This window comes from Leucopleurus acutus (assembly GCF_964270905.1).
Source record: "Leucopleurus acutus genome assembly, chromosome: 12".
NCBI classification, from domain to species: domain Eukaryota; kingdom Metazoa; phylum Chordata; class Mammalia; order Artiodactyla; family Delphinidae; genus Leucopleurus; species Leucopleurus acutus.
Genome location: NC_139154.1, coordinates 24,010,532 through 24,028,472, shown reverse-complemented (window position 1 = coordinate 24,028,472; position 17,941 = coordinate 24,010,532).

Below are 17,941 nucleotides of genomic sequence, written 5' to 3'. Positions count from 1 at the left end.
TCTAGAAAAAACACGAAGGCTTGATAGGTCCACAGACGATGGAGATCTTCAGAGAATTTTGAATCAAAGATGACCAAAGAACGAAATAATGCCATTTGCAGCAACATGGATGGAATTAGAGATGATCCTACTCAGTGAAGTAAGTCAGAAGGAGAAGGACAAATACCACATGATATCACTTATACGTGGAATCTAAAGTATGACTCAGATGAACTTACCTACCAAACAGAAACGGACTCACAGACATAGAGAACAGACTTGTGCTTGCCAAATGTGGGTGGGGGCAGGATGGAATGGGAGTTTGGGGTTAACAGATGCAAACGATTATATACAGAATGGATAACAACAAGGTCCTACTGTACAGCACAAGAGAAAAAAAAAAAAGATGACCAAAAACCGTATGCTTCAGGGAAAGTGCATAAAATGTGGATCAAGAAATCAGAGTTCCCCTCTGAGCCCTGCCACGGACTCACTCTTGACCCTTGGTGGTCATTTCGCTTATGGAAAACCTGCATTTCTAATCAGCATAACAAGGGTGTATTAGACCAGTGATCCTCAGCAGTGCAGCCCCCAGAGCAGGAACTTCAGCACTACTTGCTAAAAAAAAGTAAATTTAGACACAGAAACAGACATGTACAGAGGAAAAACAACACAAAGACACAAGGAGAGGATGGCTGTCTACAAGCCATGGAACCCCCGAGGCCACCAGAGACAAGGAAGGAGGATCTGGAACAGATTCTCCCTCACAGGGAAGAAACTAACCCTGCTGACCTTGATCTCGGACCTCCTGCCTGCAGATTGTGAGACTCTACAGTCTCCCGCCCGCAGAGCTGCACCGGCTTGTTCCAGAACAGGTGATCTGCCTTTCCTCTGAGTGAAGGACGGGATGTGAAGAAAGCCAGCATCGCTTGCCCTTAAACCATTACCATGGAAGATTTATTACTTTGACTTTAGTTTACTATGCTTCAGTTAAAAAAATTACGTGAATAAATTATTTTGATTTCTAAAGGTCTTTAAAAAATCCAGTAGCTTCCTTTTTATTTACTTATTTTTTTTTGCGTTACACGGGCCTCTCACTGTTGTGGCCTCTCCCGTTGCGGAGCACAGGCTCCGGACGCGCAGGCTCAGCGGCCATAGCTCATGGGCCCAGCTGCTCCGCGGCATGTGGGATCTTCCCGGACCGGGGCACGAACCCGTGTCCCCTGCATCTGCAGGCAGACTCCCAACCACTGCGCCACAAGGGGAGCCCTCAGGGGAGCCCTCCGGGGAGCCCTCCAGAACTTCTTCATCTTCTCCAGCTGAAACTCTGAACCTATGAGACAATTCCTATCTTCCCTCTCCCCCGGCCCCTGGTAACCGCAATTCTACTTTCTGTCTCCGTGAATTAGGCTATTATATTTACCTCATCTAAGTGGAATCATACATTTTCCCTTTTATGACTGGCTTATTTTACTTAGCATGTTTTTAAGGTTCATCCATGTTGTAGCATGCATCAGAATTTCCTTCTTTTTTAAAGCTATGTAATATCCCATTGTATGCATAGACCACATTTTGTTTATCCATCTGTCAAGGGACACTTGAGTTGCTTTCACCTTTGGGCTTGTGAATAATGGTGCTATGAACATGAGTGTACAGTATCTGTTCAGGTCACTGCCTTTAATCCTTTGGGGTGTATACCTAGAAGTGGCATTGCAGGATTCTTGATTTTAATGTGGCCAGATTTTTAACTTAATCTACACAGGTGGTTGCCCACAAAAGATAACCTGATAATTTAAATCTACAACATAAAAAGGCTCTAGTTATATAGACCACCCCCAGCTAAACAAACAGTATACATGGGGTATGAAAATGAGTAACGTAAATTTCACTGGCATTTAAAAATATTTATATGAGGTAGTTTTAGTACATAATTACTATATATCAAGCTTCTCTAACAGTTTAAGAACTGAATCTGTCTCAGCCCACAAGTAAATCTATTCTCCCAAAGTTCATATATTTTATCATATTGATTGAATTTTAATAAATAAGAAATAGAACAAGTATCTTCTTTGGCTTTTTACCCCACTGTGTTCAGTGTGAACCCCATCCATTTGCATATGCTCTTTACCTACGAGCTGTCATTTATGTCTGCTATAAGAGAGACGGCACTTAGGGAGCTGTCAGTCAATGCTGTTATGATACTTCAAGAATCATTCCTCCAGGCTTCATTATCAAAAATAAAACAAATTTACATGGAACATAAATGTGGATTAATCGCACGATTTGCTGTGCATTGAAAATGACTTCAAAAGCACACAAGTTCATGCGGCAATATGTTTGGGCCAGTGTCTCCTTGACCATGTTTGCAATTACTTTGCATAGATTAAGTCATTTTTAAAGTGAATTTAGACAGTAAAGGTAGTTATCCGGATAGGATGGTAGAATTATAAGTGGTTTCCCTGCTTGAAATAATAGTGTGTAGAAAATGTTCTGTGACATAATGGGTGTCTCTTTCACCCATGTCCGAGGCATGAATTTGGGCTCAATCCAGGACTCCTTTGATGGGTGCTGAGTGAAGGTATAGCAGACCTAGAAAAAAGGAACTAAATGAACAAGATTTTAGCCTGGATATAGTCAAGGATCTAGGACTCGCAGAATGAAATGAAATTGGAATCAATAAAATCACTAAGGGCATGGTTAAAATAAACAGGCTTAATAATCAAATTCCAGAAAACTAGAACTAAAGTGAACTTCTTGAGGCATAAAAGAGACTATTTTAGGACCGATAGAAGAAGTACCACTTTACACAGCAGGGAGGCAACTTAAAAAGTGCATTGCTCCTCAGAGGTGGATGCAGTCTGAAAATGTAAATAAGTAGCAGATTGTGACCCAGACCTGAAAAATGAGAGTGTTCTCGTTCAAAAACGTACTGAAGTGTGATCTTACTCTTTTGCAGAAGTAAAGCTAACAACGAATCTCTAGAGTCTGTGTCAGAGAAAGTATCGATTTAGGCGGACCGTGGGGTATGATTCTAAGAAATATAAAAAGATTTGTATAAATTATACACGCATGTACACATGAACACACACACGCACATGTAAGACATTACAAAGTGTAAAGAGAATTATATAACATGGCATGAGTTGAGCTCTGTTCTGAGTTTTTTCTCATTGAATCATGACACCCCTATGAGGGAGACGCTGTTACTACCCTCTTGTGAGACATAAGGAAGGTGCCGTTTGGACGTGTTCGATGCCTTGATCCGGTCCCACAACCAGGAAGGGAGGGAGCCGGACAACGTGCACTGGAGCACGTGCTTCTCTGTGTCACGCCCAGTCCTGGGCAGGACTGGTGTCTTTACCAAGGGTGTCTTGAGAACCTCATTCTCACCTTTCTCCATTGTACCTGCTCCCTGGTACCATTCTCTTCCGGGACCCAGTCCACTTGTCCGCCTGCTTTAGCACCAACCCACTTAACTCCGTCTGCTGCTCTTATGGTCCCCTCACCCACCCCACCATCTACGTAAGGACACAAGGCTACATCTGTTAGGTTGCTCTTCGCCGGTCAAAAACTGGCTGCCCTTCAGACATGTTTTCTTTGGCCTGCACAGTGATGTGTGCGTGTGTGTGAAATTTAAATGCAGATGCCTTAGGTTGATACACACCCTCCTTCATGTCCCCACCGCTCTTGGTGGCCTGCTTCGGGCTGTTCCCGTGTTCGTGTTACAACCCTGCCTTCTACAGAGTGCACTGGGAACGCTACACACACGCCCTGATAAATGCTTCCCCATATAAACATGAACCCCCAAACTATTCAGATTTTGTCTCCTCAAAGATAGCTAGGAATGTTCAGGCTCTAGGACCCAAAGGATTTTTCCAGAAAGGCCAACCTTTCTGGACATTGAATACTTTACGATTTGGAGACATTGGATAAACCTGCCCAGCATCTCTGCTGACTCTGCCATCCAGCTGGAAAGTGGAGTCTTGGTACTTTAGGAATTAATGTACGAAATTAATCTACACAAAGACTATTTTATCTTTAACACCCATTATTTATTGATACATACTTTGCAAGGCTCTGTGATAGAACTATCTGGGTATTAAGATGATACCTGTCTTTCAGGAGCTTATAAACGTACAGGGAGAAAAAGATATTTACACCAATTTGATCATTCTAAAGAGACTGTGATATAGTCATGAAAGAATGGCAAAGTAATTTGGGAGTCTGAGAAAGAAAACATTACTGCCTGTCAAATGGATCAAGACGGTTTTATTTCCTAAATGTTTTATGGAGCTGCAAGTCAAATTAAGGAAACCATCAAACTCATTTCTTTACCATTATGCAGAACCCCTTCTAAACTCTCTCTGAAAGCAAACTACCCCTTTTTATAAATCCGACAAAGTGGAATTTTCTTTCTCAATTTATCAGATCAGGTGATTAAAAATTATTCTTCAATATCCCTAAATGACTCTCAAGCATTTGCATGCCACCTTTCTTATTTCCACTGAAGAAACATTCCCGGCCCATTTTCCAAGTGTTTTCGGAAATAAGTATCATATCTGAAATCTGAAATTGTGTCCAATTTCACTGAGCAGATCACAGCCTAGTGAATGACTAAACCATCACATCTCTTTATGAAGAAAGTTTGCTGTGATTAGATTGTAAACACCTGCATGTTGTTATTTTAACTTTAGACTCAAAAGAACATTTTATCCTGGGAAATGTAGATACCTGAAATAAGCATGTCAATTTTCAAACGAAGCTATTAGAGTTCCATTCTTAATAACCTTGAAGCTTAGAAATAGCTCTGCTTATACGGTAAAGCCATGATTTCTTGTTGTTTTATTTATGTGCCCGGCACTCTTTAGATATAGGTTGCTGACCTCAGGGTACACACATGTCAAATATTCATGTTCTTTATGACTTCGTATCTAATCACAGCAATGTGTTTCTTTATGCAGTCAGAATTCAAGACTTCAATTTAATAATTCAACCACTCGCGAAGTTTACAACAGGGAAGATAAAATTGACAGTACGAGTCTGCGTGACTTCCAGATTTTATATGTTATACATTTGATCTATTGTTGGAAAGAGAAAGCAGAAGGGAAGAAATAGGATTTGGGTTTTCATCTTCTGTTTTTTGTACTTGCACAATCGATATTGTAGAATCCCACTGGGAACAGCAGTGGAGAGGGATTCCTAAACCACAGGCACAAGCATTGGGTTATTAACATTGTATCAGTCTGTGCTCAGCTGTGGCAGGGATTTACTGCCTGGTGTTCACTAACTTACAAAAGCGTGGAAGCACCGCCTCCCCTGGAACTACCCTGATGATGCTGATGCAATGCCGTGCACCCACCAAGTGGACGCCTCACGCCCTGCCCGTCTAGAGCCCATCTAGAGCACTTAATCCAGTTACAAATCTAAGCCTCACTGGGGGCGTCTGATCGGCAGAAGCTAAATCATATCTGGAACGCTAGATGCAAGGAGTCTTTACATTTCCAACTGGAGCAGTACAGGAGGGATGTAATTTGTTTCACAGTTTTGCTTGCTGCTCTATTCCTAACAGTTTTCCAAACAGTCCCCAGTACCTAGAACCTGGAACATAAATGTCTGTTGAGGAAGGAAATTGGCAGTTAATCCATGGTTTTCGACACAACCACTCAGTGGGGATGTTGCAAAGGCGGCTTAAGCATCTACAGATACCTGGATGAGATGAATTTCGAGTCTTTTTCAAAACCCTTGAGGACAGAGTCCATGTCTGTTTTGTTCACATGGTACCCCAGCTCCACTGTGCCTGGTACAATACTAGGCAATCAATAAACTCTTGTTGGTTGAATGACTGATGATGTGAAACGTAAGTTGTCACTTTCTCCCGTGTCCATTATTCTTCAGGCGTCTAGATCCACATATTGACTATTCTCTGGTTTTTGTTTGCTATCATGTAGATATTATATTTGATAATGTTTTCATTTGATTTCCTTTGTATATTATTTGTTGCTTTTCCCTTGCTGCTTTTAATATTTCTTCTTTGTATTTAAATTTTGACAGTTTGATTAATGTGTGTCTTGTTGTGTTTCTCCTTGGGTTTATCCTGTATGGGACTCTCTGTCCTTCCTGGACTTGGGTGACTATTTCCTTTCCCATGTTAGGGAAGTTTTTGACTATAATCTCTTCAAATATTTTCTCAGACCCTTTCTTTTCCTCTTCTTCTTCTGGGACCCCTATAATTCGAATGTTGGTGCATTTAATGTTGTCCCAGAGGTCTCTGAGACTGTCCTCAATTCTTTTCATTCTTTTTTCTTTATTCTGCTCTGCAGCAGTTAGTTCTACTATTTTATCTTCCAGGTCACTTATCTGTTCTCCTGCCTCAGTTATTCTGCTATTGATTCCTTCTAGAGTATTTTTAATTTCATTTATTGTGTTGTTCATCTCTGTTTGTTTGCTCTTTAGTTCTTCTAGGTCCTTGTTAAACATTTCTTGTATTTTCTCCATTCTGTTTCCAAGATTTTGGATCACCTTTACTATCATTACTCTGAACTCTTTTTCAGGTAGACTGCCTATTTCCTCTTCATTTGTTTGGTCTGGTGGGTTTTTACCTCGCTCCTTCATCTGCTGTGTATTTCTCTGTCTTCTCATTTTGTTTAACTTACTGTGTTTGGGGGTCTCCTTTCCGCAGGCTGCAGGTTCGTAGTTCCCATTGTTTTTGGTGTCTGCCCCCAGTGGTTGAGGTTGGTTCAGTGGCTTGTGTAGGCTTCCTGGTCAAGGGGACTGGTGCCTGTCCTCTGGTGGGTGGGGCTGGATCTTGTCCGTCTGGTGGGCAGAGCCACGTCTGGTGGTGTGTTTTGGGGAGTCTGTGAACTTAGTATGACTTTAGGCAGCCTCTCTGCTAAGGGGTGGGGTTGTGTTTCTGTCTTGCTAGTTGTTTGGCATGGGGTGTCCAGCACTGGGGCTTGCTGGCCGTTGGGTGGAGCTGGGTCTTAGCCTTGAGATGGAGATCTCTGGGAGAGCTCTCACCGATTGATATTACGTGGGCCTGGGAGGTCTCTGGTGGTCCAATGTCCTGGACTCGGCTCTCCCACCTCGGAGGCTCAGGCTCGACACCCGGCGAGAGCACCAAGGCCCTGTCAGCCACACGGCTCAGAAGAAAAGGAAGAAAAAAAAAAAGAACAGACAGAATCCTAGGTCAAATGGTAAAAGAAAACCTACACAGACAAAATCACACAAAGAAACATACACATACACACAAGAAGAGAAAAAATGAAAAAAATTAAAAAATAAAAATAATAACATTTTAAAAATTAAAAAAGAAGAGAGCAACCAAACCAACAAACACGTCCACCAGTGATAAGAAGCGCTAAACACTAAGCTAAGATAAACATGAAACCAACACCAATCAGACCCAGAAAGTAAACCCCAAGTCTCCAGCTGCTCCCCAAGCCCACCACCTCAATTCGTGGTCTATTCAGGCGTTCCACAGACGCAGGTACACCAGTTGATCGTGGGGCTTTAGTCCGCGGCTCCTGAGGCGGCAGGGAGAGATTTCCCTTTCTCTTCTGTCCGCACAGCTCCCGGGCTTCCGCTTTGGTTTTGGCCACTTCTCTGCGTGTAGGCCGCCCTCGGGCATCTGTCCCCGCCCAGACAGGAGGGGGTTAAAGCAGCAGCTGATTGGGGGCTCTTGCTCGCTCAGGCGGGGGTGGGGGGGGCACAGTAGTCATCACTGGAATACCGGGCGAGCCTGCGGCGGCAGAGGCCATGGTGACATTGCAACAGCCTGAGGTGCGCCGTGTGTTCTCCCAGGGAAGTTGGCCCTGGATCATGGGACCCTGGCAGTGGCGGGCTGCACGGGCTCCTGGAGGGGTGTGGGTAGTGACCTGCGCTCACACACAGGATTCTTGGTGGCAGTGTTAGCGGTCCACGCCTGTCTCTGGGGTCCGCGCTGATAGCCGCAGCTCGCACCCATCTCTGGAGCTCGCTTAGGTGGTGCTCTGAATCCCCTCTCCTCGCGCACCCCAAAACAATGGTCTCTTACCTCTCCGACAGGTCTAGACTTTTTCCCAGACTCCCTCCCGGCTAGCTGTGGCGCACTTGCCCCCTTCAGGCTGTGTTCACGCCTCCAGCCCTAGTCCTCTCCCTGTGCTCCGACCGAAGCCCGACCTGGCCTGATGGGTGAGCAGACAAGCCTCTCGGGCTGGTGAGTGCCAGTCGGCACCGATCCTCTGTGCGGGAATCTCTCCGCTTTGCCCTCCGCACCCTGTGCCTGTGCTCTCCTCCGCGGCTTCGAAGCTCCCCCCTCCGCCACCTGCCGTCTCTGCCCGAGAAGGGGCTTCTAGCGTGTGGAAACCTTTCCTCCTTCACAGCTGCCTCCCACTGGTGCAGGTCCCATCCCTATTCTTTGTCTCCGTTTATTCTTTTTTCTTTTGCCCTACCCAGGTACGTGGGGAGTTTCTTGCGTTTTGGGGAAGCCTGAGGTCTTCTGCCAGCGATCAGTACGTGTTCTGTAGCAGTTGTTCCACGTGTAGATGTATTTCTGATGTATCTGTGGGGATTCTCAAGCACTGTGCCACCAGGGAAGTCCTGTTTTGTATTTTTAAAACAATAGAAATTTCCCTGTCGATTTCTGCAAAACTGTTAATAGCTTGCACCTGTTAAAAAATGTTTAAATAAATACCAAATAGTATATTAATGGGGGAAAAGGCTGACGTTTTTGCCAAAAGCAAGGCATTTTCCCAGTAACATGTTGTCGTATTGAGGTACAGAATGTCTTGTTTTACAGATTACAAACAAAAACCACTTTAAGAAAGGCAACTACAGGGACTTCCCTGACACTCCAGTGGTTGAGAGTCCACGCTTCCACTGCAGGGGGTGCGGGTTTGATCCCTGGTTGGGGAACTAAGATCCTGCATGCTGTACCACACAAGCCAAAAGAAAAAAAAAAGAAGAAAGAAAAAGGCAACTACATTCTTTTGCAAGTGCCGTCAGCACTTGATAGATCACGCTCTATCCCAAAGGTTCTTAACGTTGGCTGGATGTGGAAAAAGCACTGGTGTCTGGTCCCAGGCCCAGAGATGCTGATTGAATGGTCTGGGGTATGACCTGGACTTTGAGATTTGTAAAAGCCCCCCGGGTGATTCTCACGAGCATGGGAATCTCTGCTCTATGGCTTCGTCCTCTCATGGCAATGAACGTGCTACTCAAAATATGACTGCTGAGGGCTTCCCTGGTGGCGCAGTGGTGGGGAGTCCGCCTGCCGATGCAGGGGACACGGGTTCGTGCCCCGGTCCGGGAAGATCCCACATGCTGCGGAGCGGTGGGCTCGTGAGCCATGGCCGCTGAGCCTGCGCGTCCGGAGCCTGTGCTCCGCAACGGGAGAGGCCACAACAGTGAGAGGCCCGCGTACAGCAACAAAAAAAAAAAAAAAAAAAAAAAAGGACTGCTGAGACACTTTAATATTCTTCAAAGACCGGCTCATGATTTCGGAATGAACATTTACCCTCACTTTACAATCCCCCGCATATTGCCTAACATTCCTACCTGTATTGTACCTGTTGGGGCTTGGCCAGATTCACTGGATCTCTTTTATTTTTCTGCCCCCATCCCCTGGCTTTTGTATGCTTTTGCTTCCACCTCTTCACATCTGTGCCTTTCTTTGGAGGTCTGCCCCAGGTCTGGGGAAGCCACTGTGGCCACAAGTACAGAAAGCAGGAAAAGCCTGGGAGTTCACTTCTCCTCAGGGGAGACTTAGCCAACGGCTAACTGGTGGGACCCATGAAAGCCCAGCTCTCTTGCCTCCATTTGGGATAACCTGAAGTAAAACTTACAGTCCAGTTCTCCTGCCAGGTCAGGCTGGTTCTTCTCTCCAGCAAACCTAGCCTGAGATCACAGTCTTGCTTCCTTTTGCCCCTTCTGTCTTTCTCCCCACCCCTACCTCATCCCTGGTTGGTTCCCCCTGGGAGCACTTCCTGTCATACATTCTTGTCTCAGGATCTGCTTCTAGGAACCCAATGAGGTCACAGCCCCTTGGTGGCCCCATAGAGTAACTATTGGTACAAGAACGTGAGGTAAGAAATGGAAGAGAAAATAACACAGGGAACATTAATTGGAAGAGAACAAATAAACTTATTCAGCAATGCTTGAAGACGGCGCAGAGCCACCAAGGAGGACTTTCTATTTTTAATCTTCATTTGAAAGTTAAAAGATTATTCTGTGTGTTTTTAAAAACTACCCAGAGGGGCTTCCCTGGTGGCGCAGCGGTTGAGAGTCCGCCTGCCGATGCAGGGGACGCGGGTTCGAGCCCCGGTCTGGGAAGATCCCACATGCCGCGGAGCGGCTGGGCCCGTGAGCCATGGCCGCTGCGCCTGCGCGTCCGGAGCCTGTGCTCCGCAGCGGGAGAGGCCACAACAGTGAGAGGCCCACGTACCGCGATGAAGAGTGGCCCCCGCTCGCCACAACTAGAGAAAGCCCTCGCACAGAAACGAAGACCCAACACAGCCAAAAATAAATAAATACATAAAAACTACCCAGAGATATCATGCCATGAGTGATATTTCCATCTATTAAGGGACAGCACCAACAGCAAAACAGTTTCATATATTTGATCATCAGTATCAAATTTGCAGAGATGGGTGTGTATATGTATTCTGCCAGGATGACTTAACCAGGCAGACTTGTGCAAACTGACACACCCTGATTAGATCCTTTGGCTACTGGCATGGGACAAATTATGACATGCCCATGCAAGCAGACAGGGTTTTTCTTCCATTCTTGGAAAGAAAATACTGGGTTACTTTAGAGTAAGTCATGGTGGTTCAAGAATCATTTTTGGACCACTTGAGAATGGAAAGACAAAGTGGATTCAATCCAATTTCAGACACATGAGGCTCCAGAAAGCACTGCTATAACAGACACTCATTTTTGCTCTTAAGGCTGCAAACTTGACAAAGAAGCAAATGCTAGATCAAGGTCAAAAGTGACCCGAAACTTCTCTTAAGCAGTCGTTTTTCTAGCCTGGAATTGAGGCCAGAGCAGCATGAAAACAGCTCCTTTCTGAACACACGGACTCTGAGGCTGAAGAAAAGGCTTCATTTTCCAGAGCTGTCACTCTGATGCCTTTTTTGACAATGAGATTTACTAAAGAATTTTATAGACAAAAAAAAGAGAGAGAGAGAAATTAAGCAAAATGTCCAGATGTCATCTGTTAAAAATGTTTTATTGAGACAATAAACAAATAACATCAACAAGTACTAAAATTTTAATTAAAATATGATTTACTGTGTTGCTTTATACCACTAGAAGCATCCTTATTGATGGGAAGTAAGATTGCACTGCTTTGTGTCCTTAGGACGCTCAAACATCACATTTGACTTGGCGGGTCTCCCCCAAATTGTGTGATCTCATAATGTCTTTTCCACACCCACGAGCATGAAAATGTTCTATAACACTTGAAAACACAATGGCAGCATCAATCCTTCCCTTTCATTGCTGGCTACATCACTAAATAGATGTATATTATGTTCTCTTGCCTTCTGCTCAGAAAAATCTAAGTATTGCATTTCTGTCAATTCATTGATTGAAGAGCTTCCCCCTCAGAATGTTGACAGCTGCTTCCGATGTTTATGAAATAACTTGGGTAACAGCTGCCAGTAGATTGGCTAAAGAAGATCTGGAACCATGTAATTAGCATTCGTCAAATGTGCACATTTCCTTTGAAAAACCTCTTCAGCCCAAAGTTGACTATCAGGAAGCTGATGATTCTTGTCAAGTTCAGAACAGGTCTCGCTAATGCTTACCTCTCCATTAGTTGATTTTACACAGTTACTATTGAATAAGTTAATATTGAACGCTATTTGTAACTAATACTGCTTTAATTTTTGTCCTTTAGCCAGCAAACATCCATGTGAGAATCGTCTCTTAACAATATAATGCACTGATTAGTCCGTTGTACTTGAGCGGATGTAATTCTTAGATTCAAAGTGGAGATAAACCCAGTCACCTAATTAATTACCCTTATGGACATACAAATATTCTTTGCAAGAAACAACATGGACGTGTATTGTAGTCAGCACTGTGTTAAGGAGTGCATTAAAGTCCTTGAAGTAAACACCAAAATATCAACAGTGGACGTTTAGTGCGGCCTGCCTGTGAGAGATTTTCCTTCTTCCTGTATATTGCAAATATTTTATTTGGACAAGCAATTCTTATATAATTGAAAAAATGAACTTTATATTAAAATGCTTTGAGTACTTAAAGGAAGCTACAAGGGTACCTTCACAGCCAAAGGGAACACTAGTCTTACTTAACTATCTTGAAAGGACCTGGATTTAGAACGAACTTCCCCAGGGACTATGTTCTTATAGCTATAGGAACAGACACTACAATGTTTGCAACATATACATAGCAGTGCCTATAAAAGGACCAGCATCCTACAAAGAACGAGGACACATAGGCTCATGTCAAAAAATAAATCAAAAATAAATATTTGATTAGTAATATGACTACAGATCTAAATATCCCTAGAGCAAAGCTTATGCTACCTAGAGGACAGATACTGCTTTTAAACCCTTTCTTGAAAGCACGTCCACACCTGTGCGTTTGTTCATATGGTCAGTCTATCAGGTATTCGTTCCTGATCTATTTCAGTCTTCCAGGGTTCATTTCGAATGTTGCTTCTCCCCTGACCTCGCCCCTCATTCCACGAAGAGGTCTGCATTCTCCTCCTTGACCCTACCTCTGCTCTTTGACCTTCTCTACCACACTGACTGGCCTCTGGCTTCACCTGTCTTCTGGACTGGGAGTGTACCTCTCGCCGAGTCCGTTCTCAAGGGAGAGTTTTCACAGGCAAAATCAGCCACCTTCATCACCCACCACAATGTGGTATAATCTTTTCAAAATTTTCATGCGTGATGCATGTATTTATTTTAATTTTTTACCCAAAGATAGTGACTAATAATTCTCTTTTTCTACAGTTTTGTTGAGGTATAATTGATATACATAAACTGCATATATTTAAAGCGTGCATTTGATAAAATTTAACACATATGTCCATCTGTGAAACCATCATCACTATCACAATAATGAACAGTTCTATAATGACCAAAAGTTTCCTTGTGCTCTTTTGTCATCCCTCCATCTAGCCCTGGCCCCAGGCAACCACGGAGCTGTTTTCTGTCCTTATGGATGAGTTTGAATTTTCTAGAATTTTGTATAGATGGAATTATGTTGTATGTACCCTTTGTTTCCAAGGCAAGGTCCTGGTTGCTTTAATCCAGACAATTATCTAAAAATTCATCCATACACTTTTATATCAATAGTTCATTTGTTTTTATTTCTGAGTAAGATTTCTTGGTGTAGGTTAATCATAATTGATTTATCCATTCTCTAGTTAATGGGCACTTGGGTTGTTTCCAGTTTTTGGTTATTATGAATAAAGCTGCTATGAACACATGTGCAAGTTCTTGGGCAGACATGTGCTTTCATTTCCCCTCATTAGATAAACACCTAAGAGTGGAATGGCCTGGTTGTATGGTAGATGTACGTTTAACTGTTTAAGAAACAGTCAAACTGTTTTCCAAAGTAGTGGTGACATTTTATACCTTTACCAGCAGTGCGTGAGACTTTGCCAACACTTGGTATAGTCCATCCTTTTAGTTTTAGCCGTTCTAGTGGCTATGTAGGGGTGCCTCATGGTTTTAATTTGCAATTCCCCAATAACTAATGATGTTGAGCACCTTTTTATGTGCTTATTTGCCATCTGTATATCTTCTTTGCCTAAGTATCTGTTCAATCACTTGCCTGTTTAAATAATTGGTTTATCTTCTTATTCTTGAGTTGTAAGAGTTCTTTGTACTTACAGGTCTTTATACATACATACAAGTTCTTTATACATACAAGAATAATTTTCAAATAATTTCTTCCAGCATGTGGCTTGCCTTTTCATTTTCTTAACACTGTCTTTTGAAGAGCAAAAGTTTTAAATTTGGATGAGGCCCAATTGTTTTGATCTTTCTTTTTATAGTTCATGCTTTCAGTGTCACGTTTAAGGACTCTTGGTTGAATCCGAGGTCACGAAGTTTTCTCTTATTTTTTGCTCTGGGTGTTTTTGGGTTTTGTGCTTTTATGTACATATATGATCCATTTAAAGTCATTTTCATGTGGTGTGAAGTAAAGCTTGAGGTTATTTTTTGCATATCACTATCCAGTTGTTCTAGCACTGTTTGGAGAAAAGATTATCCTTTCCCTGATGAATTACCTTGACACTTGTGCTGAAAATAAATTTACCATGTACATGTACGTCTGTTCCTAGAATCTATTCCATTGATCTGTTTGTCTAACATCAATACCACACTATTTTGATTACTGTGGCTTAATTATCATAAAGCTAAAACAGTTTAAGTCCATCATCTTTATCACATTATCACAATATCACATTCTAGGGCCCATGCAATTCCATATAAATTTTAAAATGAACTTTTTCTTTCTTTTTTTTTTTAAATGAACTTTTTCAATTTCTACAACCAGTAGAAATGTTGACCATTTCATTGATTCTATAGATCAATTTGAAGTTTTTATTTATATCTTTTTTAATTTTTTTTTTTTTTTTTTATTTTGCGGTATGTGGGCCTCTCACTGTTGTGGCCTCTCCCGTTGCGGAGCACAGGCTCTGGATGCACAGGCTCAGCAGCCATGGCCCACAGGCCCAGCCGCTCCGCGGCATGTGGGATCTTCCCGGACTGGGACATGAACCCGCGTCCCCTGCATAGGCAGGCGGACTCTCAACCACTGCGCCACCAGGGAAGCCCTTATTTATATCTTAATAATATTAACTATTTTGGTCTATGAACAAAATATATTTTCTCATTAATTTAGGTATTCTTTGATTTCTCTAAGTGCACAGGCTTTAAAACCTTTTTTCCCCCCCCTTTGGAAATCTGGATGTCTTTCATTTCTTTTTCTTGAGTTACTTCATTGATTAGAACCTCACGTATGATACTGAATAGATGAGTTGATAGTGGACATTCTTGCACAGTTTCTGATATTGGGGGGAAGCATTTCATCGTTCACAATGTTAGCTGTAGGCTGTTCACAGATGTGTTGTATCAGGTTGAAGGAGTGCCCTTCTACCTCTAGTTTGCAGAGAGTTTATCAGGAATGGGTGTTGGATTCTTTCAAATCCTTTTACTGCCTATATGGAAATGTTCATATAACTTTCCATTCTCGTTGGATAGTACAGTAAATTACATTGACTTTTGACTTTTCAACCATCCTTGTTTTCCTGGGATAAAGGCCAGTTGGTCAAGAGATAGATAGGAAATTGTATTCGATTTTCTAAAAAATTGTGAAGAAGTTGTGACTCTATGATCATGAAGGATATTGATCTGTAATTTTCTTGTGATGTTTTTGTCTGGCTTTGGTATCAGGGTAATCCCGGCCTCATAGAATGAGTTGATAAGTATTCCTTCCTCTGTAGTTTCTGGAAGAAGTCATTTTAAATTGGTGTTATTTTGTCCCTAAATGTTTGGAAATTTTTGCCAAAATTTAAGTCATCTGGGCCTGGAGTTTTTAACTACAAATGTAATTTCTTTAGTAGAGAAAGAAATCATCCTTGGTATTGTTTATTTATTTACATTTGTCTTCTGTCTTTTTGTCCTGATCAGTCTGGCTAAAGACTTATCAATTTAATCTAAGAGCTCTCTTTGGCCTCTGGGTTAGGTACTGGTTACACTTTGCTTTGAACAGGGTGATTGCATAGCAACTGATGATGCTATTTCTGAAGTTAGGGGGTTAGGGAAGTTAGAGATCTCCCCTCAGACCTCATCCCAGTTTCTTACTGTATCCCTCTTATTATTTTGTGTGCCCTCTTCTGAAGAAATTTGGACAAATTCCTTTTGAACGGGTCTAAAAGAAATATAAGTGGCATTGAACACAAAAAAGTTTAGGCCTCCACACAAGATTGCCCTTACTTTTGATACCAGCTGCAAGTGTGGGAGTTTCCGAAACCATCCTCAGGTTTGATAATTCACTGAAAAGATTCACAGACCTCACCCAAAGCTTATACTCACAGTTAATTTACTACAGATTAAAGTCAACCAAGGGAAAAAGCAGCATAGAGGGCAGAGTCCGGGAAAAGTACCAAACGCAGAGCTTCTGTTGTCTTCTCCCCATGGGTCAGGGGGCACTGGTTTCCAGCATCCATGAGAAACAGTATGTGCACAGCTTTGCCAACCAGAGGTACCGACAGAGCTTCAGTGTCCAGAGTCTTTATTAGGTCTTCATCACAAGGCGTGGCTGATTGACTACCCATGTGGTTGACCGCAGTCTTCAGGTCAACTGATACTGGGTGGCTGCAATCCAGAAGGAGGGAAGTAAAGATTTGAGAAGGAGGGGTAGATGAAAGGGATGCTGGCTGGATAGTAAAATCTGGACTCTACTCGGGATACAAAGACTTATTAAAGTCCACAGTGGCAGTATTATATAAAAGGAATGATGCAATATGTAACATTTTGAGTTTGTTTTTTTTTTTTTACTCAGCATAATTCCCTGGAGATCCTTTTGATTTGTTTGTTCCTTGCGACTGCTGCATAGTACTCTGTGGACGGAAGTTTCTCTCTCACCACGGATGGTCATCTGGGTTGTTTCCAGTTTTCAGCTATTATGCTATGAACATCTGTGTACATATTTTTGTGTGGATATGAGTTTTCATTTCTCGGGAGTGTGACTACTGGTTGTATGGTAGTTGCAGGTTTAGTTTTATGGGAAACTACCAAATTGTTTTCCAGAGCACCTGGACCGTCTCACATCCTCACCAGCCATATATGAGTGATTCAGTCTCTCTGTATCCTCACCAGCATTTGGCATTAACACTATTGTCTATTTTAGCCCTTCTGATAGGTGTGTAATAGTATTTCATTGTGATTTTAATTTGCATTTCCCTGATGACTGACAGATTTGAACAGTATTCCGTGTGTTTATTTGTCATCTCTGTCAAACGTTCATGTGTTTCACCTATTTTCAAATAGGATATTTTTTCATGATGAATTTTGAGACTTATTTATATATTCCAGATATAAGTTGGCTACGTGGTTTTCAAATCTTTACTCCTATTACAGAGTTTGTCTTTTTGTCTTCTTAATGGGGTCCTTAGAGCAAATGTTTCTAATTTTGTTGAGGTCTAATATATTAAGTTTGCCTTTCGCAGATCACAGTTTTGGTGTCAGGTATAAAAGTCTGAAGATTTTGTCCTATGTCATCTTTTTCCTCAAAGTTTTATGGTTTTACTTTTCACATTTAAATCTGTGATTTATTTGTATCTCTTTCTAAAGGTAAGTAGCATTGATGTTGAGTGAAGCCCAGGCCACCACTGGTCCTGCGAATAGAACGTATTGGGTGTCATCCTATAATGTCTTCTTCCTCTTACTGCCTGGTTCTCTGACATATAGGACTGATGTGATGTCGGAAAACCTATAGCTCCTAGGAATATTTTCAAGATGAGTAAGCTCAGAAAGAATTCACCGTCTCTGAGAGTCAGGTGATTCTTTGATTCTTTTTAAATTGCAGTTTTAGGACACCAAACGCAAACGTTGAGCCAAAGTGGGTAGCACACCAGTGCATCTCATTTGGATGCAATACCTAAACCGCCCCCAGCCACTGCCTCACGCTCTAACTCAGGAGCTCTGCCTGAAAGCAGAGGAACACCTTCAGGCTGAGGACCAGATTCTTCAAATATGCCACATCCTCGCTACAATAACCACCTTTTAAAATCTGAGTTAATTGAAACCCGGAGTCTTCTGCACGGAAGCTAAGGAAATGGAGCGCCAGCCTTTCCTCTCCTCTGAGCTCTGCTCCCCATTGCATCCGAAATCGGACGGAGCAGGAAGCAGAGTATGGTGAGTCAGTGTTTGGGGGGAGGGGGGGAGCAAAGTCTTCATGGTCCTTTCCTAGGAGAGCCTTATGCTCTCTGGTCCTG